The sequence below is a fragment of the Astatotilapia calliptera genome, chromosome 19 (assembly GCF_900246225.1).
Source record: "Astatotilapia calliptera chromosome 19, fAstCal1.2, whole genome shotgun sequence".
NCBI lineage: Eukaryota > Metazoa > Chordata > Actinopteri > Cichliformes > Cichlidae > Astatotilapia > Astatotilapia calliptera.
The window spans coordinates 16998995-17023519 of record NC_039320.1 but is presented as its reverse complement, the minus strand read 5'-3'; the positions used below and the strand labels follow the sequence as shown (position 1 = coordinate 17023519).

The 24525-nt window shown below is 38.5% G+C and overlaps 1 protein-coding gene across 1 annotated transcript in view; it reads right to left on the bottom strand.

Annotated features, from left to right (window-relative positions):
• stag1a (STAG1 cohesin complex component a) overlaps positions 1–24145 on the bottom strand; it is a 38843-nt gene extending 14698 nt beyond the window's left edge. The window contains exon 1 of the mRNA XM_026151215.1: positions 23908–24145. The gene's annotated coding sequence lies outside the window, so the exon portion shown is untranslated. The remainder of the gene's footprint in view (positions 1–23907) is intronic.
• Between the last annotated feature and the right edge of the window lie 380 nt (positions 24146–24525).

The window sequence follows — 24525 nt, the reverse complement described above, 5'->3', positions numbered from 1 at the left end:
GGCTAAGAGAGTGTGTATTTAAATACTGTCTTCCACACAGTGTTTGTACTGTGGAATAGCATGGGCAGGAGAGCCCCCTTTTTCCCCATGATGAACTACACACGCATACACACACACACTGATCTGAACAAACTGTACAATTGCAAGAAACAGACCAGCTGATTTAGATCAGCCAAATAAGGATTTTAATAACTAAATAAGGATAATGTGTAACCCTCCAAGTAGCTTAATTAGCTGCAAAATATAATACACATAGTAACACTTCAAAAGACAGCAGTGAGCAAAGCCTTTTAACAGCTGGGAATTTACATGCACATTTGCATGCACATAAGCTTTTAATTGATTCTGGCCTTCTGCGTTCCTGCTGCACAGGCGCAGAACAGCAAAACAAAAGAAGCCTAATTCTGTTCATATCATTGTGCATATAAATTACCTGAACGTTTTTTTGCACGCAAACGCTGAAAAAAATCTAGATAAGCAAATCCTGTAAAAGTAAATTTATAATTAATGTGCAAAAGTCAGATGCTGCATGCAAATACAAAAAAGGAGTACTTATAAACTTACAAAATAGTAAATGTTTCCTCTCCATAGATTTAAATAGCATAAAATGATTTAAATTAATATGTATTCGATATACTTGCATGCACATAAGCTTTCAACTGATAGAATGGAATAGTATAAAATGATCTGTATTCATGTGTACGCGCTGTAATGGGGCAGCTGTACCTCAGAAGGTAGCGCAGGTCATCTACTGAACGGAAGGTCAGTGGTTCAATCCCTGTCCAGTCTGCAAATATCCTTGGACTAGATACTAAACCCAGTTGTTCTCCCATGCAGCCAATGAATGTGTGTGAATGAGGTATGTTGTGTAAAGTACTTTAAGTGCTCTGGGAGAGTAGAAAAGCACTACATAAGGATCAATACACTTACCATGTGAATTTCTGTCTATGCGGACAGCAACAGATATGTGATTTTCAATGTTTTAACAGTTAATTGCTGAATTTTCAGAAACAGATTGCACGTAATTGCCAACTTGACCCTATTCAATTGCTGATGTCATACTAACTCCATCTTATGGCAACATTTATGACAGTGTTGGTATGTACGACAACTCAACATCAAAAAAGAACTTAAGAGTACGACTTTATCTTGTTATATACTTTGCAGGTGAAAATAAATACATGTTATATGAATACTCAGCATATCACTAAATGTTAAAAATCACATTATATTGTGAGTATTGTAAGTATTGTGATAACCTCATGTCATGGGCTGTCTGGCGATCTCCACCTATAATCTTTAGCATTAGGTATGAAGTGCTTGAAGGTTTCAAGTGGAATAATGCAAAAAATAAGCTGTGAGCAAAATAAAAACGGAACCCCACCATTTATGGGCATGTGTGAGGTGTATGACAGTAAATCTGACGGTAATTGACAGGGCACTGACCAAAGACGGCGGCGTTAATGAGTTGTTATTTAATTTAGCGCAATCATCTTGAGTGACTTTAATTTGCAGATTAATCTCAATACAACACTTCACATCATTCAGAGTGCCAGCTGAAGCTGAAAATAATCAAAACGCTGATGTGCACCGCAAAGGCTATTTTTCACTTGAGACTTGTAATCAGTGGAACTAAATATAGCTTATTATTACTAAGGGATCACAAAATGTAGCGAGGTAACAGCTCTGCAGCCACATCCAGACTGACAGAGCATAGAAGAAAGAAGGCAGGACTGCTCTTATGTAACTTCACCGCTGCCCCACCCAACAACTCTCCCCTCTAGAGTCGGAGACGCCAACCCCACCTCCACCTCAGTCCCTCTGAATTTCACAGACTGTTATGTCTCAGCTGTTAGTTCTTCTTCTTCTTTTTTTTTTCCAAACCCCAACATGCTTTTCCTTCCCTTTCATCATCAGATTATCTTCCTCCGAAGGGACAGAAGCCAACTTCATTTGAATCAATCCTCTTGTCATGTTTTTTCTCAGTGAGCTATACAGTCAGGAAGAGGAAAAGGGTGTGTGTGTGTGTGTGTGTGTGTGTGTGTGTGTGTGTGTGTGTGTGTTACTGAGAGCTGGGAGCCTGCCTGACCCACTATCGACCAACAACTAAATAATCCTCAATGCACATTTGCTCCTCAATTTCTCTGCACTCTGTCTCTCACACCCGCACAAACACAGATGCACCCAAGAGTGCAGACACTTCAACAGTAGACTATGAATAATTTGCAGCGAGTCTCCTCAACTACTCTGTTTTGGAGGACGCGAAAGAAGCTGCCAACAGCATCCCGCCCTCTCTCTCTCTCCTGAAATCCACTTAGACAATAAATGTATAAATGTACGCAGCATGAACTGTTATGAGTATTTTTTCCATTGCAGGCTAACTACAGGGAGATAGTGGCACTGATTAGTCCCATGACGCTTGGTGTTCTGCAAACACCACTTAGCCACCACATTATAACCAGCTGCCTGATAAGGTCCTCTGTGGGGGTGTTGCAAACCATATGAAGATGTTGCCAAGGGGATTTTTTTTTTTTTTTGAGGTGAAGCTTAAACGGATTTAAGTCATTTACTCATTAAATGATTGTCCTTGCTTGGAATAGACTTGGTAGTTACTAGCCACTTCAAATCGACCTGCAATTCTGACCCAGCCATAACAGCCATGCAAGATAACAGTGACGTCTCCTTTCAAAATGCATTACGTATGAACAGCTTTGTTTTGATCTGTTGAGCATATATTAAACAGCTTCCAAAAATGGGGAAACTAGACATTTACAAATTTTCTAGGAGACCTTAAGTATTAGTGGTAAACTGGAAGATCATGGAATGGAAAAGTGGCCAGATTTCCATTGCAGGACATCAGGACAGGTGAGAGGTGGTGCAAGGTCTACAGGACTGGACAGTACACATGACAATGAAAACCTTAAATTGTAACCCCCCAACAACTGGGAACAAATTGTTGCCAATTTTTTACTGTTCTTTTTTTGCATTAAACATAGTTCTTGTAATGAACTTTTGTAAGTATTTCCACACAATAACTTAAATATTACAATGTCTGACAATACTTTTATTGAGGTTTTCAAAGTTGCTGCTTAGAAGTACCGAACAACCCTTACAGAGCTCCTGGACAAGGTGGTGGTCACCCTATAAGAATATGCTAGTTTAAAAACAATAAAAATTGACGTCATGGCAAACATGAACATCACGTATAATTATCGTAGAAGGAAAATAATAACAAAAACAAACAAAACAAAACTACACACATGTAACATATTCAGGATGTAAGTAAAGCCGCTAAAACCATAAAGTAAAGACTTCTACTCCAGAGACAATTATGGTCTGTTAAGTGACTTTATCCTCAGTGTGTGCGCAACACTGTGTGTGTGTGTGTGCAACACTGTGTGTGTGTGTGTGCAACACTGTGTGTGTGTGTGTGTGTGTAACACTGTGTGTGTGTGTGTGTGTGTGTGTGAACTTATGAGTGAGTGTGAGACAGAAAGACAACGAGCGAGCATCTGAGAACCACTTAACATGCATGACATGTTCTCTAGGAGGCAGGCCGGCGTTGCTATAGCAACTAGTGTGGGTCATAAGCCCGGCGGTGATGGCATATTTGATTGGCTGCGTGGAGACAGGAGGGACCATAGTTAAGAGGGGAGAGCAGAATAGAACGGGACCAGTTACATATCCAGTGAGTGCTCCATGAAATCTGATTTAAAGACTATTTCAGCACTCTTCCAGTGTTGGTTAAAGTTGTTCTGATATTAGCCTCTCCCTCCCTGGGACATCTACTTTGAAGTACCCTCGCACACATAAAATAAGCTTGACGTCTCCTTCCTCATGGGCAGCTTTCAGTCTCATTCATAATGCAGCAAAGACTTGGGCAAACGATTAAAAGTTTATTTTTGCACAGAGCAGACCACGCTGTAAATATGTGGATGTGGAAACCACAGCATGGCCTTACAATTCCTTATTAATAAAACTTTTAGGTTGATTTGGTGAGACTGCAATTTAAATGATTGGAAAAAATGCATGTGAAAAAAAACAATACAGCATATTTCTGACATCTAACTGGGTTTTTTGTATGATCTCGGTGCCTGAAGCCATACACCCTCTCCGAAGCACTCATGCATGTAAACGGCTCAAGTTGAGCCGTTTTCTCTGATAAGGCGCAGATAAACTGGCTTTCTACTCTGTCCAAACTGCTTGTAAGGATGTCCCTTCCACCTTACCAATATGAGATTAGCAGGATCTGTGTCCCACTGTTTCTGTAACTTACAAAAACAGACGATTTGCACAAAAAAAAGAACATAAAACACAACTACACCAAGTATAACAGATGCACAATTTAACCAGAAAACGTACAGCCCATCTAGCGAGTGATGGGCTGAAATCATATTAGTATAATTTATAGAGTAATAAATCAATTCCAGTGCCAGAGACTACTACAGCGAGGAAAACCTTGACAGAGAAGCATCAATAAAGCTTCACAAAGCAGTTTTCTCCAAACTAATGTTTTTCGAGGTCACTTTTTACCTGCCTGTTGGGAAAGATTTTTATTTTTAATTAACACTTTTACTATGACCAATGTTACATAACATCAGAAGAGTGTCTTATGAAATACCATGACAACAGAAAACTTATTATGTTCTTTGAAGAATTAACCTTTACATATTTTTCAGGTGAAATGTGGTTCAGTTCGACATCTGACAGCAGTAAAAATATCATAAATGTCATTCTTTTAGAATGAAATTCGATTACCTTTCCCCCAAATACACAAAAACGGAAAAGATTAAAACATTTTATACTGTCGTAAAAGGTGCTACAAATTTTTGTACAGTCAGCCTGTTCCAGGCTAAATTTGTATCTACTCAGACGGACTTTAAAGTTACTAGTTTGGGTCAAATCAAGAACAATCCTGAAACTGTACAGGTCATGCCTGTGTGTCTTTTTTAATGGGACCGTGTTGCTAGAGTTCAACTGACTGTGTCTCCACATCTGGCCAGGTTTCTACGGGGACAGGGACCAATTGGTCTTTGGGAATCTTTAAACAATAAAATGGTAAAACAACATAGGAGTGATCATACATGATGCACACAAGGAACAGATGGTGTTCTCACACATACTCTCTGTATTAGGGTGGCACAGTGGTGCAGGGGTTGGCAGCGTTAACTCACTGTAAGAAGTTTCCTGGTTTAAATCCTGACTGGCTGTTTTTAGGTAAACTCTGCATGTTCTCTCGATGCCCGCGAGGGTTTATGAATCCATTGTTAACACTTTGAGAGCTTAGAAAGACCAGAAAAGTGCTAAACAAATGCAAGAACTGTTAGCGCCTGCAGTGGATAACCAAATAAGCAAATAAGAATCTATTTATTCTGAGATCACTGACATTAAAACAGGATTTATAAAGAGGTTTTTGGGTGGGTGTCATAATATAATAAAGGCACTACAGCTGCCATTACACTGAGTGCGAGAAACACGTGTCCAGGACATACACGCACAGAAATTTTCCAACCACTGCTATGATTGCATAGATCACTTTTTAATGAATTGTTTTTAAGTGTGTTTTGTGTTTTCAGTGTCAATTAATGTTAGCTAATGCTAGTATTGCTCATTACAGATAATCAAAATGAGGATTTTTATATGAGGCAGAAGTGAGAGTAGTGTTTAACAGTTGTAATCATTACATAATAAACCCAGGCAGCTTGCCATTTTCACTTACAATATGTGAATCATTATGGCGGTTATGTTTTCATGTCTTGGGTCATATTATTACACATCAGTAGAAGATTTTCTCTAAAATCCAAAGCCAAAGCCAAACAAAGCACTCTACCTGCTCTCTGAAGTGTTTTTAAGGGTTAATCATCCATGTATTAATGTTAGATGTGCTATTTATATATTCTAAATACATCTGTAGTTTAAAATTTGGTATAGACAGTTATGAGGGAACAGTTGGCCCATGCCCAAACTGGTAAAGGCCATACCGTGAAAGCATGACATATGAACAGCATGTAAGGGTTGAGAGAGAGAGAAAACTTGTCCTTCCATTTAACTGTTTTCTCCACAGCAACATAAAAGAGTGCAAGGCCAGTCTCTGTGTAGCTGGTAATGATTTGTAATAACTTGTTACAATGATCACTCAGCAGTGTGGATGTCAGCACTTTTACCACCTGCGTATAAAATTTCCACACAAATGAAATGTAAATGTTAAATAAGTTCACATAAAATAGCTAAAAGAAAAAGTGCTTCCACTTATCACACAGATAAACATCTGGTAGGAATCCTCCAGGGCTTAAAAGTAAAGGAAGCCAATGATGTGTCAGAAAATGCAGTTCCTCAAAAGGCCACTTGAGGCTTCAATGCGAGTCAACCCAGATGTTACAACAGAAATATGGCACTATTTTGCTCCATATATTAATTTGAGAAGCACTCACACTTCTCTAAATACAAAGGTTCTTTTCTGTTATGCACCAACTGTTCTATGATAATGATTTTCTCCGTTGCTCCTTTAAAGTATTTTCATAGAACCAAAAAAAAAAAAAGTTTTTCTTTACACTTTTAATTGTTTATGGGCCTTTAAAACCGTTTTTAACAGTTGGGTTCATCATTGCTTTTACCTCAACTGAGAGAGTCTAAATATTTCTCCAAAAACTTAAAGAAGCGTTACATACACCTTACTGCCACGGTGGTCCCTGCTGGGAGATTCTTCTGGCAGCTAAAACCTGCACTGTGTCTGCTATAATTGGCCATTATCTCCAGAGACATAATGTGACAAGTTTCCAACACTCTAGGCTACAATGAGACTTAAAAAGCAAGACTGGATTCCTACTACTAACATCAGGATGAAAGAAATAAAGGCTGGCTTGTCAGGCACTGCTCACTGCTCGTGAGCTGTGAGCAGTGCCTGAATATATAATATAACCAATATAATATAGCCAATATAACCAATCCAGCCTTGCATGCTATTTCTGTCTCTATGCTCAAAAATAAATAAATAAATATATATATATGTTCATGAGACTAGTCCACAAATGAATGTCCTGGAGGATTCACATACTGCTTTAATGTGGCATGGAGAACAACTTGTTGAGTGAGCGGCCGAGGTCAATATTACAATTTCTGAGATATTTCAGGGATTGAGGTGCAGGTTATTAACACATCTCGCATCTCGCTGGGCCCACTGATGAGAGAAATATGTCAATTTCACAAATAGGATTAGCATCACTAGCAAACAAAGAAAGAACAGGTAATTTGTAGAATAGAACAGAATTTAAGTTAATTCAGTGATTAGAACAGAAAGCGATTCAAGGCATTTTGCAAGTCAATGGGGTTTAAATCTTACCTTAATTAAGATAAAACCTATAATACCCCCCCCCCCTTTTTTTTTTTTTTTAAATCTTGGTTCTGTCACTTTAAATATACAGCTGGAAGAAACAAAACAAAGTAAGTGGCTTGTCAAAGTACGAAGACATCCACAGGATTGCAGCAATGGAAAAAGTACTGTTACAGTTTATATTTTGGAGATGAGGTGAATGTTTGAATGAAGATTAGGCTGAAATTACTTTAAGGCACTGGAGCTCAACAAAATGCATTTTAAAATGGTTGTTGAGCTGACTGATTGCAATCACAATGTTTACGTTTTATGTTGACATGTGTTCACAGATTAAGCCCGGGCCATTAAATGATGTCAAACAACAATTTGAAAGGTACAGAGTATGAAATTAAGAGTTCCTCTCTGGTTACTTCCCAGCTCATGCCATTTGAATCAGTTCATAATGGCTTAATTTCTCCTGACATAATCGGTATTCCTCGTGCTTCCAAAACTACACCTGGCTGACCAACAAGTAGAAAGCTCTGCAAAAGCTTAGACATTTCTTATAACCTGTTTGTCCTTACTGATTAAAAAAATCCATTCATACTTGTACTTTCAAAAATGTACTTTCATGTACTTTTCAGTCATCTTTTAACATTTCAACTGCTATACTATTTATGAGTTAAATGTAAAACAGTTAATATGAACTATTATCAGGGCACCAGAACCTGAGTAAAATGCCTCTGCTATGGCTGTAAGAGAGCAGCAAAGGCAAGAGCATTAAAACAGAATCTTTGTGTCATTAAGCAATTTCATCCACTAATATTAGAAACAATGATATATATATATATATATATATATATATATATATAATTCCAGCTCCATGAAATAAAAAAGCCGGACAAATGATGACCACAGACACTTCTAGATCAATTTTTAGACTCTCTTATGATGACAAGAGTGGACCAAGCCAATTAAAAAGACTCTTTTATTACCTCCGTTTTTGACCGTGGCCTTCAACGAATCAAACTCACATCTACTTCTAAACAAACAAAAGTAAAAAGGTGCATTTAACATCACTTTAATAAACAATTTAGGCGTATTTTAAGCCATAATTTCTATTAAAATAGAAACTGCTCTTCTTGAATCAATAAATGCTGTATACAAGACAAAGCCAAGACAAGACTGTCAACTATCTTGTTTAAGCCTTACAGTAGAAAATCCAGCTGAAGGAAGCAGGAGAGGAGTTTTTCTCTGTTTATATTACAGCCAAATGCTCAGCGAACACACCACTATGCAACAGGCTGACAAACAGCTTAACTTGGTTTCTTCAGTATACTATAGCAACTGATCTTCTGAGCAACCGTTACACAGAGCTCGGATTGAAATGGATTTGCTTTTACACTTCTTTCTGTTACTATGTTCAAAACTGGTCTGTACAATAATGTGGGGCATGCTGCCTTATTAAAACTGAATGGACTGTTATGTATATGCAAATTGTCAACGACTGCAAAGCACTGATCTCTACATGGCTTTCGGAATAGAGTAATTTTCTGCTCAACGACCGTTTAGCAGTTTAATTATTTTGTAAAAAAAAAAAGAAAAAAGGATTCAATTTGGGCAAGAATGTGGCCTATAAATTCACCTCAGCGGTGATCTCTAACTGTAAACCATCATCAGTGTCTCCTCTCTGCGTGAATGTGGTCTCTACAATATACATTTGACACCACTTTTTATGACAGCAGACGCTATAAAGAGAAAGTGGCACAGTGAGGTATCTCTGCTCTTTAGTCATACGTGATTTATCCCTGAAGAGTCCTACAGCAGTGTCAAGGGTGAATGCTGGCTGCTCAAGGATATTGGTCTACTTTAGTCAGGCAGGGTTTAAATGGATTCAATTAACTTCAATCTTGGTGGACCTAGTGGCCTGAGGGATCATCCAATGATGGGAAAATGAGAGGGATCAATCCCCCAGACGGCACACCAAAGTAACACAAGCGTCCTAACATACTGAGAGCTAAGGAAATGTGATTCACAAGCTTGGCTGTATGTGTGTACACTTTTGCTAAATTAAGCAAAATGTGCATACAGCACTACGAACTGATGAAATGCTGATTTTACCAAAGGGCTATAACAAATTCCTGATGTCTGTTGAGCTGATTAAGCTGTTGCCTACAAGCACCTGAAAATATACAAGGTAGACAAATTGCCTAGATGATCTGGGACGGTGTCATAAAGCACTGCAAACATCTACAGTATGCACGTGTCAAGTATACTGCAGCAGGTGAATGTAAGACAAATAGCCTGCATCAAGTCAGACAGCTTCATTCTAAGTTGGAGAAGAGAATGAGGAAGTGCCCGTTTTCTCACAGCTGTCAGTTGCTTAATCTTGTTATTATCTTCTTATTTTTTGCTCTTTCTGATCTTTCATTCTTCTGCATCAAGTAAGACATTATCATGGAGCTGAAGTCTTTATTTTTAATCAGAAACACTAAGCAAAAACCATAATGGAAAATTTCATAAATCCTAGAGGAGAGATGACATGTGGGTAAATGAAAAACCCATTAAAATAACATTAGCGCAGATCTAGCTCACTTTGCTTCAAAGTCCACTGGACTTCGCTGAGGATACGTATATAATCATTCCAAAAACAAGCATTTTTTGAAGTGCAGATTCACTGTACAAGTAGCTGCAGTGACGAAAATCATTAATTGGCTAAGGTCATAAGACTAATGCATGCAACGATCAGTGAGAAGCTTTGAGACACAGCCCAAATGTAATTAAGAGAGAAGCACTTACAGGAACGACTTGCGTCATCTGTGAATGGCAACAAGCGGTTGTAACTGACGTACTGTATGATGGATAATTAAACAGAACGTCATATTGCCTGCAATTACAAACCACTGGAGGAAATCTGGTAAATACGAGGTGTTTTCTGTTGTACAAAACATTTTGGCGAGTGGCCAACACCCAGTCAACAGTTCAACTCTGAATAAGCTCCTCAGTTTTAAGACTTTGCAGCTGCAGGGCCAGTGAGCCCATGCAACATTATGATTAGGAAAACATGTCAGCTTTAAATATTTTAGTTAGCCCAGACCTCTTCTACTTGTCAGACCCAGCAATAGTTATTTTTTGTTACTGAAAATGCTTCAGTGAGCATCAGATAGAGGAGTCCTTCTATACCCTGGTACCTCATCGCAATAGAGCAGCTCACTGTTCATTTCTGCAAACATCCGTTACAAAGTTGGGGTTTGGGTTTGCTCAAATACTTTTGGGAAATTATAAACATCTTTTATTTCTCTTGGTATTTTCTAAATTTATGATATTATCAGATTTCAAATGAGATCTTTTTTGTGTGAGGTGCAAGTTTCTGTGATAAATACAGACCTTAAAGCCATCATCGCCTTGTAATAAGTAAAGCTAAGTCTTAATTTAATCCAGTCTGCCAGCTTCTCACACTTAAGGTGTGAAATACAAGATGAAAGTCAAGAAACAATTATGACAGAAGAAGGAGAAAGCAGATTAATACTTTATTAGCAACAGAAAGACGTGCTACTCTGCAGCAACTGTTATGTTAATAATAAAACATGAGATGAAAAATATAAAGAGAGCCAGGTTTATGTATTTTTATTGTGATTAAAAGTAGCAGTTACCACCACTAAAAATAGAACTGTGGAAGCACTGAAGTAACTGTGGCTACTTTACAACAGCTATTACTTTTCGTTTATTTCCCTTGGTATTTTCTAAATTAATCTGGCCTCAAACAGGAACCAAAAGCAGAAAACATCTATCTGTATGAGGTGCAAAGAGAAACAAATGGTAAATGGCCTGTATTTATATAGCGCTTTACTAGTCCCTAAGGACCCCAAAGCGCTTTACATATCCAGTCATCCACCCATTCACACACACATTCACACACTGGTTCATCTTTTAAAAAGTAATGCTGCGCCTTGATTTAATATGCCAATTTGCTGGCTTTCTACAATTTAAATTACTACCTTGCACGGCATTCAAGACAACACCAGAGCGAAAGTCGAGAAACAATTATGATAGATGGAAAATAAAACAGAGAGCCACTCTTCTGGAAGTACGCTGGCAGACCAGACACAACTATGCTTGTAAAAGAAAAACAAGGAAGATAAACAAAGGATGACAACAGCAGGCAGTAACCTGCATGATCCGTACGTGCCGTACCCAATAACCAACAACAAATGTGTAGTTTCAGCAAAGCAAAAGTACAACGCGTACAAGCAACACTTTTAATTCATGTGAGCTGGCACCTAAACAGTGTGTCCTCACTAACACTCAACAGTATGCTATGAGTTTGCATTTTGAAATCAATAAATGACACCAATTTATGACTTCTCTGAGTTTAGGTACAAACAGTTAAAAACACATTTTTGTCATATTTCTGACAACATGTGTTTTCTTATTTTCATGACAGATGGTCAAATAAATTTGACAAGCACAGCACATCCTAATTTTAAAAACATTAGGCTGATGTTTGAGCCATTACTATTATCAAACAATTGTTAACAGAGGTGGGTGTGCTTGAGGTAAAACTAGTAGATTAATCAAATTTAATGAAATTTTAACCAATTTTGTAGCATTTTTGTTTTGTCCCATATGACTATACTGTTCCACAGTGTCACCAGAGGATTGGTAATCATATCTGTTATACTGTAGGACAGGTAGTGTACATTGGATTTAGAAAACTATCTTCTTCTTTTTTTTTTTTTTAAACAAATACAGCTACCTTGAGATTCTTTTGATTTACAGTGATGAATAGAAGTGTGTTTCTCACCTACTGATTTTTCTCTGCTTTTGTTCTCTCAAGGATTGTGGGAATAAGGCCCAGCATATAATCACAGTGTCAAAGAAGTAAACAAAAAGTGATTTTTTTTTATTGCTCTCAGCTGCAATAAAGACAAAAGCAGCAGCTCCCAAGCCTTTAAAACTTCTCCAGTGATGGCCAAACAGCCCCGGACTTTTAAGCTTAAACCAAAATTGGTCCCCGTGGGCCACGTCTACAAGCTGAAACGCCAGGACAATAACTGCACTTTATCATGCTGCCAGGCTCCATACATACTGAGAGCAAGGAGCCATGGCCTTATAATGCGGAACAGCCTTGAGGCCAACTGTGGCTGTCTGGTTTAACCAGATTATGATTATGTCACACGGGAGATTACCAGACATTATCCAACATAGAAAGTCATGGTCATGTTCCTGCACACACACAGAGACACAGTCACCAAGCACACACATGCACAGCCATCTGTTATTGCCACAAACTACTGTATGCTGGTTTTCTGCAGCACACAAAGATTAAACCTAGCAAAGAGGAGGGGAGGGGAAGGATGCTGTGTGAACAGCACTCGCTGATAAGATCTCTGCTGAAAAATAGATTTTCTTTCCCAATCTCCTGAGAACTACCTCTGTGAATAAAGGATAAACAGATCATAAGAAAAGAAAAAAAAAGAGGGGGGAGGGTGCATGGCAGTGGAACAGCTTAAGAGAGACAGATGAAGCAGAGAAGAGGCAATAAATGTTTCTCCCTCTGTGCGTGCAATGGCTGCCTGCTCGGTTGTAGCGGACGCAAAATGGAGCCACGAAACTGAGGACAGAGGGTGGGGGAGATCAGGGGGCAAACAGGAGGAGGGGGTAAGGTGGGAAAAAAAGGAGACAGTGTGACAGCAGTGCTGAGGGGGGAGAGGGAGGGGAGCACAGTGTCTAATTTGTTCTTCTCTCATCTGTCTGGGCACCCTCTCTCACCTTGGCCCAGATTTACAGTCTATACTTCATATTCTGATGGAGTGGGAAAGAAAAGCAGGACAGGCGCAGGACACACACACATGCACACACATGCACACACACACAACCTATGGAAGCTATTAGTTCTGATAACTATTATTACTTCCTAATCATCCTAGTGGCATGTTGAACACTTCACAGGAGTGAGAAGCTTGCTAATCTAAGCAGGCAGGTGTGTCAAAGCAAATAAAAAAATAAGAAGAAGAAAAAGAAAAAAAAAAAAGGAAGAAAAAAAATGCTGTAATGTTGCAATAACGTGCAGGCAGCTGAGGAGAAAATGACTGCCCAGATACAGACTGCAGCTAAGTGATTCAGAAGAAGAGGCTAGCGAGCTTTGACTGAAGCAGATGGCCGATTTAAAAGAGAGCTTCAAGGAGGTAGAGTATGTAAATCTCAGCCAGGTGTCTGACACAAATGTCAAGACATAGACATTTAAAACAAAAACACAAAGAAAAGAGCAGCTAGCTGGATTCGTACTCAGTGGTATATTCAATAATGTTTTTAGACTAGCTGAGAAAAGAACAGAAGCTTTCTCTCTACTAGCGGTGGAGTGTTTTAGAAAACACATAATAAAGAGATCATTACTTTATATCTGTGCTGCCACCAAGTCCATTAGGCAGCAAGTCAAACTGCAGACACGCGTTACTGACAACATTTGGACAATAGCTCGTTTATATGACTGCTAAGAGCAGAACTAATGATTTTTCATTTTGTGCCATTGGTATTTGTGGCAATCATCGACAAACTATTTAAAGAAACAGTGTGCAGGCTTTCAGTTGATGTTTTTTCAGTGGTTTTGAAAACGATTAGGTAGATAATAATGCATTCAGAGAGCCCTTGGATTTAGAGCTGAAAAGCTTTAAAGTCTCTCTCTCTCTCATTCATATATATATATATATATATATATATATATATATATATATATATATATATATATATATATATATGATATTTTCCTGTTCTTTATCTAATGACCACAATTATAGTAGATATAGTGATTTGTGAATGAATTTATAAAATAACTGTGTCAATAACTGTATGAACATTTATTAAAAGCATTTGCTAGTTGTGTTCTCGCTTCAGGAAAAGCTGCATTTCTTCTCAGGACACTGCTCTTCCCATACAACGTATTGCTGTTAGTAGTGGTTGGCAGCTCTGATTGGGCTCTGAGCACAAAGCCAAGTAAGGGAGACCGCCCAGTAAATCCTGTTCAAGAAGCCCAGGATGAAAATCAAAGTGTACTGAAAAACACATGCTGGTAAATCAGAACTAGAGCTCAGGGTTGTGAACCTCTGGATAAATCACATTCTGCAATATTTTTGAAAGGTTACATGCTTAAACAAGCAAAGCTGGCAAATACTGTCCTCAAATGTGAAGATTTGCTGTTCAGAACTTAAAACAGCCACGTTTTCTTATCTGTGGTTTTTAAATAAGGATAGATTAAGAATTCAAACACCACCAAGTTACCAACAAAGAAATGAATAACTCAGAAATATACTGTCATTGTATTTACATGCAAAGATTAAAAACTAGATTTTATACTCAAAAATCTTTGTTATTGTTGTTTTTTTGGGCTCACTGACATTGAGTTTTGAGCTAAACACTGACCATACCTGGACATTTTGGCTGATACAAAGTAATCCAAGCATGTCCAAGTACAAATTTGAAAAGTTTAAGGAAACAGTTCATGAAATGTTTGTCTGAGCCTGAACTGGATGGTTTGGTTTGTATGTGGACAGCACTGGGAAGACAATGTGCAGGGAAATTTATAAAAAAAAAAAAAAAAAAAAAAAAAAAAAAAAAAAGAGGTTTACAGGTAAATAATCTGTAAATAATCAGCTAGATTGGGCAGGGCAGCTCCTAATCCAGAGCACACAGAGCAGATGGGAATCCAATATTATGAGTGCAGAGTTAAGAACAAAACCAAACAAACGTCTATTAGTAGATCTTCTGTCACATCTCGATTCTTTATAGGCCTCAGTTGAGTTTAAAGCAGGGATGAATCCATAACTTTTTTACTTTTAAGTTCTAAAATACTTTTCATGGTTTTAAAACTAGTTTTAGCTTCCAACCCTGCAGGAAAGCTCCCTCTATTAGTTCACGTTGCTGCAATTCTTGTATTGTAGTGACCATTTAATTTCCCCCTCTACAGTCAGAGAATTGACTTGGCACAAGCCAGGGAATCAATATTAAGTAAGACTGTGTACAAATAGCACTGACCGCTGAGACAAACACTTCCGCAGCTGATACTGAGGAGGTGGTGTTTGCTCTCGCTTGAAGCTGGTTGTTAACCTCGGTCGTATAAATGACACCTTAAGGATTTGCAGGTCTGGTCTGGTGTCAAATTTAGATCGGACTGCTCTGAATGTAAATAACAAATCAAATACCCCCCCCCGGGCCGAGGCGGGAATTTACTCATGTCCCGGACAGCAAGGAAGCAAAACAGAGGTTAGACTAAATGCCTCAAAACGAGTCAATAATGCATCATAATCTCTCTTTTCATTTTATGGACTACAGTCCTGGAGGAGCCGCAGATACATTTCACACCTCTCAATCAATGTTTATGCACATCCAGGACTTTCTCTTTATTATACTGCTGGCTATTGCTTTAAAAGAAATTTTTCACACAGGGATTAGGGAACTGAGAAACGCAGACTATTCGGTGCAGCAAGCTTTTCTTCTTTTTTATTTTTGTTTTTTATGCCCTGAGCTGTGGAAACAGCTGCCTGGGGGATACGAACATAGCTTAACCTGGTGATGTTTTTTAAGATAAAATTGGAAGCTAATTTTTAAAAAGTTGATTTATTTATTATTCATACATGCATCATTTATTTTTACAGCCTAATTATCACTAGCCAGTCACTTATAAAGCAATTTGATTACCAGCAACTTGTGTGAAAATAATCTATGCCTCTTTTGAAGAAAAAGAAGCACAAAATAAATGTTCTTAAAAAATATATTCCAATTATATGCAGCTTGTTACAAATATATTAACCTAGAATTTACTATGAACTGTGATGTTTTCTATATCGTTTTTCTCCATTACATAACAGTGTTGCCCTACTTTTTTAGTAGACCAGCAAACATACGCTTGTTTGTGCATCGGTAGGTCACGCAAATGTTTACAACTTTTCTTTATTACATATTATTAGTTATTTATTATAATTTTGGGGAATTTACTCATAAGATAGCCACCATATAGTATTCACTGCTTGCACTACTTTTTAATGCCACCTTGAACTCTCTGCTGCATTCAGAGAGAGAAGAAGTGCTGTGGGCAGGCATTTCTTCAAGCTGGCTGTCAGAGGCTTGGTTTTTAATAAGGTGTTCCAGTCCACAAAGCTCGACTTTACATTGCTGATGTAAAATGAACTGCTGTCAGTTTCAGCAGAGCAAGAAATCCAATCAGACAGGAACAAAATCGTCTGCCCTAACAGCAGAAGACAGATGACGCACGCCAAAACATCTACTTAAACAATGTGTAATTCTAGGTGATAGAGTGGGAAATTAGATGATGTTTTAAACTGATTTCCTCTTTACTCCTCCTGCAAAATATGGCCCGTATTGAAAATGTCATCTAGCTGTTTAATGTTTATGAACTTTTAATATTTAACAGCCCCCACAGAAATAATCTCAAACTATTACTGCAGATGTGCAAAAGGTGACAAAAACACCCCCACTTTGTTGCTGGATATTTTTTTTAAATGATGGAAATAAAACAATGTTTCACCTGTTATGCCTCCAGCAAGAGGAAACTTCGGGGGCACATTGTTATGCTGTTGTTGTCTCATGTTTCTATGGATTTTCACATCACTGATAGAGCTTGACTGAAAAATAAGGAAGCAAGCAATCATGCAGTTGATATTTGTGATCTACTACAATCTTCTATGTATCAAAAGTAAAAGGTTATTCATATTTTACAGTTTATTTACCAATTTAAATTTTATTAAATCCATTAGGTAAGTAGAAGTAGCAAGCATAATTACACTTTAATGCAAAAATACACTTAAGAGTGAAGGGCAGAAACTGAAAAACAAAAAGGCTACAACTGTAACAAGCTATGTGAACACAGGTTAAATGAATAAGGTTGGGGAGACCAAGCACAAAAGTCTGGAAGGAAACAGAATGGAAAATCTGAGGTGATTTAAAATGTCAAATTAAAACAGGAAATACAAAGAACAACCAACGTCCGGCACTGTAAAACCTTTATCGACAATAGACCAAGTGTCATAGAATACAAATATATTTGAGTCACCTGCAAAAGATACAGATGAGTATTAAAATGTGACCTATTTGAGAAAATAATACATTCCACTATTCACTAAGAGTGGAAAATTGAGTCTATCAGAAGCCTTAGCCCTGTTAGAACATTAGCAGAGTCACAGCTGCTAACAGCTGAATAGCTTATACATAAAAAAATTAAAAAAATAAAAAATCAGAAAAACTGACTTGAAGCTCAAAAAACAGCCGTCAAGTCGCAGGCAGGTAGTGCCAGTAAAATGGAAACTATTACTCAGCCTGTCGTTCCATCACTTAAGCTGTGACATCGATGACGGTAAAACACAGCTGAAAAACCTTTGATGTAGAAACACTGTCAGGGTAACTATAATAGTCCCATATCAGGGAGTCAAAATAGCCTAAATATATGTTATATATGTTGAAACACTGCAAAGAAAACCTTTCAGATCCAGGATGGAATACAATTTTTCTTCCTGAAAAGAAAAATTAAGATCTTGACTCTTGGAAATAAATGGTTTATACTATTTTCTGTGCTCTTGACTCTTGACAGCCAGTGCCAGCCAAACAGCTGAGCTGTGTCAGCAAACACGCTTGCATGTCAGGAGGTAAAATCAGCTTGTTCGGGCTAGCAAGCACTGAGCCACTATATAGTAATACCAGTGAGAGATCACAACCCTCCAAAAACACACACAAACACTCTCTCTCACGCATACACAGAGCAAAGCACATCTCCTCTCATTAGTGCTCACCCTGACAACTGAGGAGCTTTTAACAGATAGATTCTGAATACAGATTTTGCTGCCTTATGGTAAAGACCTCATGAGTTGACATCATCTCATTAAACCCATCATTATGTCAAGATTGCATTACTATATTATTTATAAAACATGCCATTTTCCTTTTCAAACAGTCTAGCAATGATACTCAGCCTAGTATTCCTTTGTACGCACTATATCAGGGAATAGATAATACTGAAAAATACTGGGTTAATATACATATACATCGACTGGTATTGTAACATCTTGGTTTAATGTGAGCTAGGATAGTTAAAAATCAAACAAACAAAAGCAACAGTTCTTCAAAAAAAATCTCTTGTTTCTTGTTGATAGTGCAAACACATACTTTACATATTTCTGTGCTTTGACTTGTAATTTTTTTTTCCAGATTTCCTCACTTGTAGTGTGGGCTTTGATATCTCTACAGCTCCCTGAATATTGAAACGACTAATGGCCTTCTATATCTTTATTTAAAATGCCATCAGCATGCCCAAGCACACACTTCTATGTTAATAAAGCTTACTCCTAGCCAGCAGCTCAATTCTTTGTTATTTCATTCAAGAAGAAAACACTATGCAATGCAAGACCCTTTCAAAACATTTTTCCTTGTGCATGTGTAATGGGTAATCAAACCGGCAATCGATGCAGTGCCATTCCATGTCCATGTATATTGCATTACATAACCCATAACAAAAGATGTACAGTTGTTCTTTATGATCATGCTCTAGCCTATTTAGACTCCTCACTGTTACTTCCAGACTCCAGTAAGTAATTTTATAACAAAAAACAAAACCCACTGTGCCATTTGACATATTAAGTCCAGTTGGTATATTCAAATATTAACATGATTTCACTTTGTTTACTTATCTATCTTATGTCCAGAGCCACGCTGAAATTAGACTTGGACATTACAGACATTTTATTGCTCACATAAACTTTACTAGGGTGGGAGACTTTGTATATTAACAGACAATCAAATACAATTATTTTATTCCCCTCTGGATTGTTTTCTAATCATAATCTCTTCCCTCAAAGTTCAGTTGCTGCTAACCAGCCAACCCGGTCGTTGCAGTCTTGAACTTCCCCACTGGCTGGGTGTGCAGGTCGCGTTGTGGCCGTCATTGAGGGTCATTCCGCTGCCTTACCGAAAACTCTTTCATCCCTTGGTTGGACAGATTCAATTGCCACAGTCTTGAACTGCAACTCGTGACATCACTCCTTTTCCTGTTCTCAATGTTAAGGGCTCAGCAGGCAGAGAGCCAGTTCATGTGTTGCCACCATGAACTCAGTGATGCTAAGCCAAGACACTAGTGTAGGGTTGGATCAGGTTAAACTAGAAACTTCCCTAAGAGACCTTGGTTGTTAAGTATTTCCAGACGAGCACTTTATAAACTATATTACATAATAAATCTTTGAAGGAAAATTGATGTGTCAAAGTTTGTGAATAAATGCATATACCCCCCACCTCTACAAATGTCCACAAACACACAGCAGTTCCTCTATAAAGCCATGCCAGTTTTTAAATTTCTCCCCTTTCGCACTCTGCATGACCCCGCCTACTCTCGCCGCCTGTGACAGTGGCAATTATATTCTGTTGTGGATATGAACAGCTGGAAACTTCAGAGCCAACTAGTCATTCCTGTTATACTCATTTAAAGTCTGGCTGATGGGTGCAAGCAGAGTTGGTGCACTGAAGTCTGTATGGACAAGTCCATGTGGCATGACAGAAAACTGACAGGCATGCATTTTTCCAACCAAATGGACCCCACCCTTTAACTTACTAACTTTAGTTAATTTTGCAATTTTTTAGAGTTAGTCATAGAGTTAAAAAGGGCCAACTAATATATCTAGTGTATACTGTTAGGTGCATGCTAAGCTAAAAGGGAGTCACCTGTGCTGCTCTGCAAGCCTAAGTGTTTTTAATACAGGTAATCCTATGTGTGTACTCTGCTCTGTCTGCATCTCATTTTGTTACTTTTACTTAGAAATTGAACATTTATCATCTTTTTACTTACTTACTTTTTAGAAAATACAGATATGCATTGTCTATTGCCAACCAGTCAAAAGGCCCACATTGCCTGCACCCTTGTGCCATAACGCTATAAATTCAGCTTGGCTTTGAAAGAACATCATTCTACTTGACAGTCAACAGGTCTGACAACAGCAATGAGGCTAATTACAATCCAGCAAACCGCAAAAGGAACGCCTGCAACGAACCAGCAGTGACAAAACTATTTCAAAAGCTTTCCAAAGGTTTATTCCATATTGACAGGAGCAAGCTGCAGGGCTTATAGTGCACAACCACAGTGACACAACTTACGCTTCAAAAAATAAGGTGTAACGTGTGCACAGTGGAATTCTACTACAGTAAATATGTCAACTATCACCATAGCAATAAAAGTAATAAAACAAAGACTTCTGCGATTGCTGATAGGATGAATTCATTCAGAACTTTGAACCAAATACACCTATAAAAGATCTTCCATTATCTTCAGTAAAACATCGTTGTGAATGTGAAACGATAAATCAGTGCTGTTCTCACTTCTCAGGTGTTACATGGCTAATCGCTGAGAGTTTGCACATATGACAATACTACTTGTTTTTCTTCTTCTTTTTTTTGACTCTTGCAAACCACTGAAAGCTGGTTTTCAATGATAGTGCCATTTTTTTCCAGCATCTTAAATCAAGGTCACCATTTAATAAGCTCTGACAAATGTCAAAGCCATTAAATAATCCCCTGAGCTGTAACATTATAGGAATATGGCTCTAACAAAAAGCACGCTGCACTTGAGTGGTGAAAGCCTCTGGCTAAGAAATGATCAAGCGCTCATAACATAAATCAAGGTCTGCTCTTTACAATTTGATTCAAGGTCTAAAACAAAACTCTGATATGCTTGAATTATTACAGTATCTTATCGTCAAGATCAGTGTAGACGTAAAATCGTTCTGCAACACATTTGCCATAATTTAAAAATTACAACAAGCAGCATTATGTGTTCATAATACTAATTACAACTAATATCCAAGTCCTTTTTATTTTGGCTTTCTAGCTAGGGCAAAGAGCCAAGCGATTTCGAGGAACAGAGGAAGGATTATTCACCATTTCCCTTAATCTTCTGTTATTTAAAGGTTTAAACAATGACATGCTCAAGAAATGTCACCCAGTGTCAGCTTTGAATTGCTGTATTCTGAAGCCAAAGGGAAGGATATATATTTTAGCACTCACTGAATTCCGCAAATAGAAATGACAATTTTATGGACATTAAAATTTTACTTTTTATTAAACAGAGCACCTCTGTGTCTAGTATTACACCATTTAAACACATTCCATTAAGGTGGATACAAGTTAACCAGTAATTTGGGATCAAATAAGAACAGTTTTTCCTATTTACGTTCTAGGAACACTCTTGTACTACTACTACAGCTACAATGTGTTTTAGTGTGTTAGGATAGTACAGGAACAGGCAACAGCCTATATGGGTTCTTCTGCTGGAAAAGTAAACAAACTCTGTAGTGCAAATACCACTGAAACATGTTTTGTCTGTGAGGCCTTACAGGGAAGTGTGATTGTGTGTGGTTATGCATGTGCATGTGTGTTTAATTTTGGCAAACAGGTTTGGGCCTCACTCTGAAGGAAAATCTCTAGGATTGTAATAGAAATATGTGTAACCATTTTTAAGTTCATTTTTTTAATGATAAAAGACATTTTTGTTTATTAAATAGCCATAAATCACAGGAAAATCCTTCAACTTATGTTAGGTAAGGTATCGCACATTCATTAAAAACAACAACAAGAAACCCAAAACTGTCCTGACCAATTCACCTTACACACAAAATCACACCCCAATGGACCTTTCTTAAACAGGAAAAACCCTGGTATGTGCATTTCACTAAAAGAAAATTGCTCCCAATGTACATTACCACAAAACTGCAACCTAATAATGTAATCAAGAGGTAATTTGTGAGGACATTCATTGGGAATGTACTCAGGATTTCACAAACAGAGCTGGGACAGATTTTCAGTCAGGCAGATATAGTCATAGCACAGAGTCAAATAAATGCAGCCGTCAGCTGTATTTCCCCACAAAATTTCAAGTAGTACATTTGTATAAATTGCCTAAATACATTTTTACAGAAGTGGTAGTTTCCCTATTCCACTTGTCTGGTGGCAGCATGAAAATGATAAAGAACACCCACCGCCACAAATAAAAATCTAGTTTAATATCAATCTAATAATATTTGTAAGACTGCTTGAAGGCTAACTCTCCAAACATAGTAGATTAACAATGATTCAAATCAATGGAAGAAGCACTTACAGAAATATTTTTGCATTAATGCTATGATATACACAATCTCCCAGGTACTCACTTGTTGGTTAGTCCTAAAAAAAAGATTTATAAGATATTTTAGCGACTGATTATTATAACTATACAGCACGATATGCATGACAATTTTATGAAATACACATATATAGACAATATTATGGAGTTTTGCTATTAAAATGTCTACCCAGAATGTGCTTGGATTTTAGACAAATAAATAAAACTAGCCTAACATCTGCAGATGACAACAGACCATGATATACTTGTTACACTGGTTTATTGTGAAAAATGAGTCAAGAGCCTAACAGCTAAAACCCTTTCCAGGTCCCATCATGTTTTATTTGTTCGTAGTGTATATTTCTGCAGTGTGATAATGGAAGGCAAGCAGGCTGCAGATAGCAAACCAACACAGCCTGCATGAGAAATCACATGGTTGACTGTAAACAAAACAGTTATGCAACAATCTGAGATTCATGCAAACTGCCAGCAGGCACTCTGACCCACTATAACCGATCGCCTAACTAGACTGCACTGGGTGAGCTGCACAGGGGTCAGTGTTGGAGGGAAGCTAGGACCGAAGCCTGTTTAAACCTGTAGGGGTAGCTGGTGGAGCCCATCCCCCCCCCCCTTATGTGACTCATGTTTCCCCGCTCAATGTTGCCTGCTTCCCGCACAGAAGGGGGCAGGAAAGGGGGGAAGAAGCGCCATAATAATTATGTAAAACATGCAGGAGTCCGTCCTGCATGTTTGCACTGAAAAGCATGCATGTGCTGTCACTGACTAATAAAGCAACATGTTTATTTTGCTGCTTGGAAAGTCACCACGACTCCCAGGAACTTGAAGGCATGCTGATGTTGACACAAGGGGGTGGGAAAGAAAAAGAAAAAAGTAGAAACTGGGATATCTCACGTTGTGTATCTTGTGCGTATGCAAAAGGAAAAACTGCCAATTGGTTGATAACAACAATGTCAACAACAACGTGGCAAGTAGCGTTTGAGCTGGTGACAAACCAAAGCAAAGAAAGCAGCGCACGGCAGGAGGGCAATACTGTACAATCATAATACGGCTCTGCAAATGAGAGAAGGTGATGCTCTGAATCCTGCCTTGCAAAGACCATGAAAACACGTCACACCGCATGGCTCTTTATTTGTTGACAAGCCAAACTCCTCCGCCGGGTGGAAATCGGTGGCAAAACAGGCCGGTGCTGCGGCACACACTTGCCCTTCCATCAAGTTGTCTTGCCGAAAATTTTTGGGGCTAGCTCGCAAGCTAACGGCTCCGCTAGGCTACAATGTAAGTGAGGAAGAGAGAGAAAGCACATTCACCTCCGTTAGCCGCTAGCGCCCATCCCCCAACCAACCAGTGTTCCCTGTCTGTGTCCACCATCTTTAATCTGTGTTCCGTCTCACTTCCCACCGCACAAAACACGACAAAAACACAAGACACTCACCTTTAACGACCATCGCCAAATCGATTATCACCTTCCGAACTAAAAAATCGATTTTCGTTTTAATATCGTGCGTATTTTAATATTGAAAGTTGGCCGAGCGAGCGGAACCGCGCCTTGAGAGAAGAGCAGCAATCCTAAACCGCCATCTGGTGGTATTTTCCTCTCTGTGATGCAGCGGGAGCGGCGCAGCCTCAGACCGAGACACAGCTGCCCCCTGGCGGACACACCGAGCTGCGGCGGACACGAGCCTCCGGGGGCGAGCGGGGAGAAGGGAGGGACCCCGCCAACACATCGCTGACGGGGACGCGCACAGGAGCAGCGAGACTCCCCGCTTCTTTCCCAGTTGAGTTACTACTTTGAAGGGCTTGTCTGGCGAGAATTGCATATAAGAAGCCATTTAAAATTCTACAAACTACAAGCACTTACTGGTTGTCATCTGGAATATTACAGCTATACATTACACCTTTCTGTGTTCAAATAGGCTACATCACAAAACCCTTATGTAGTTCCTTTCTTCCTTATAATTATTTTTAATAAATATGAGTTATTCAGTACACCTAAGTAAAAGTGAGTGACAGGCATTTTTTCTTCAGAGCCCAGAGTAGCCTTTTTTATATC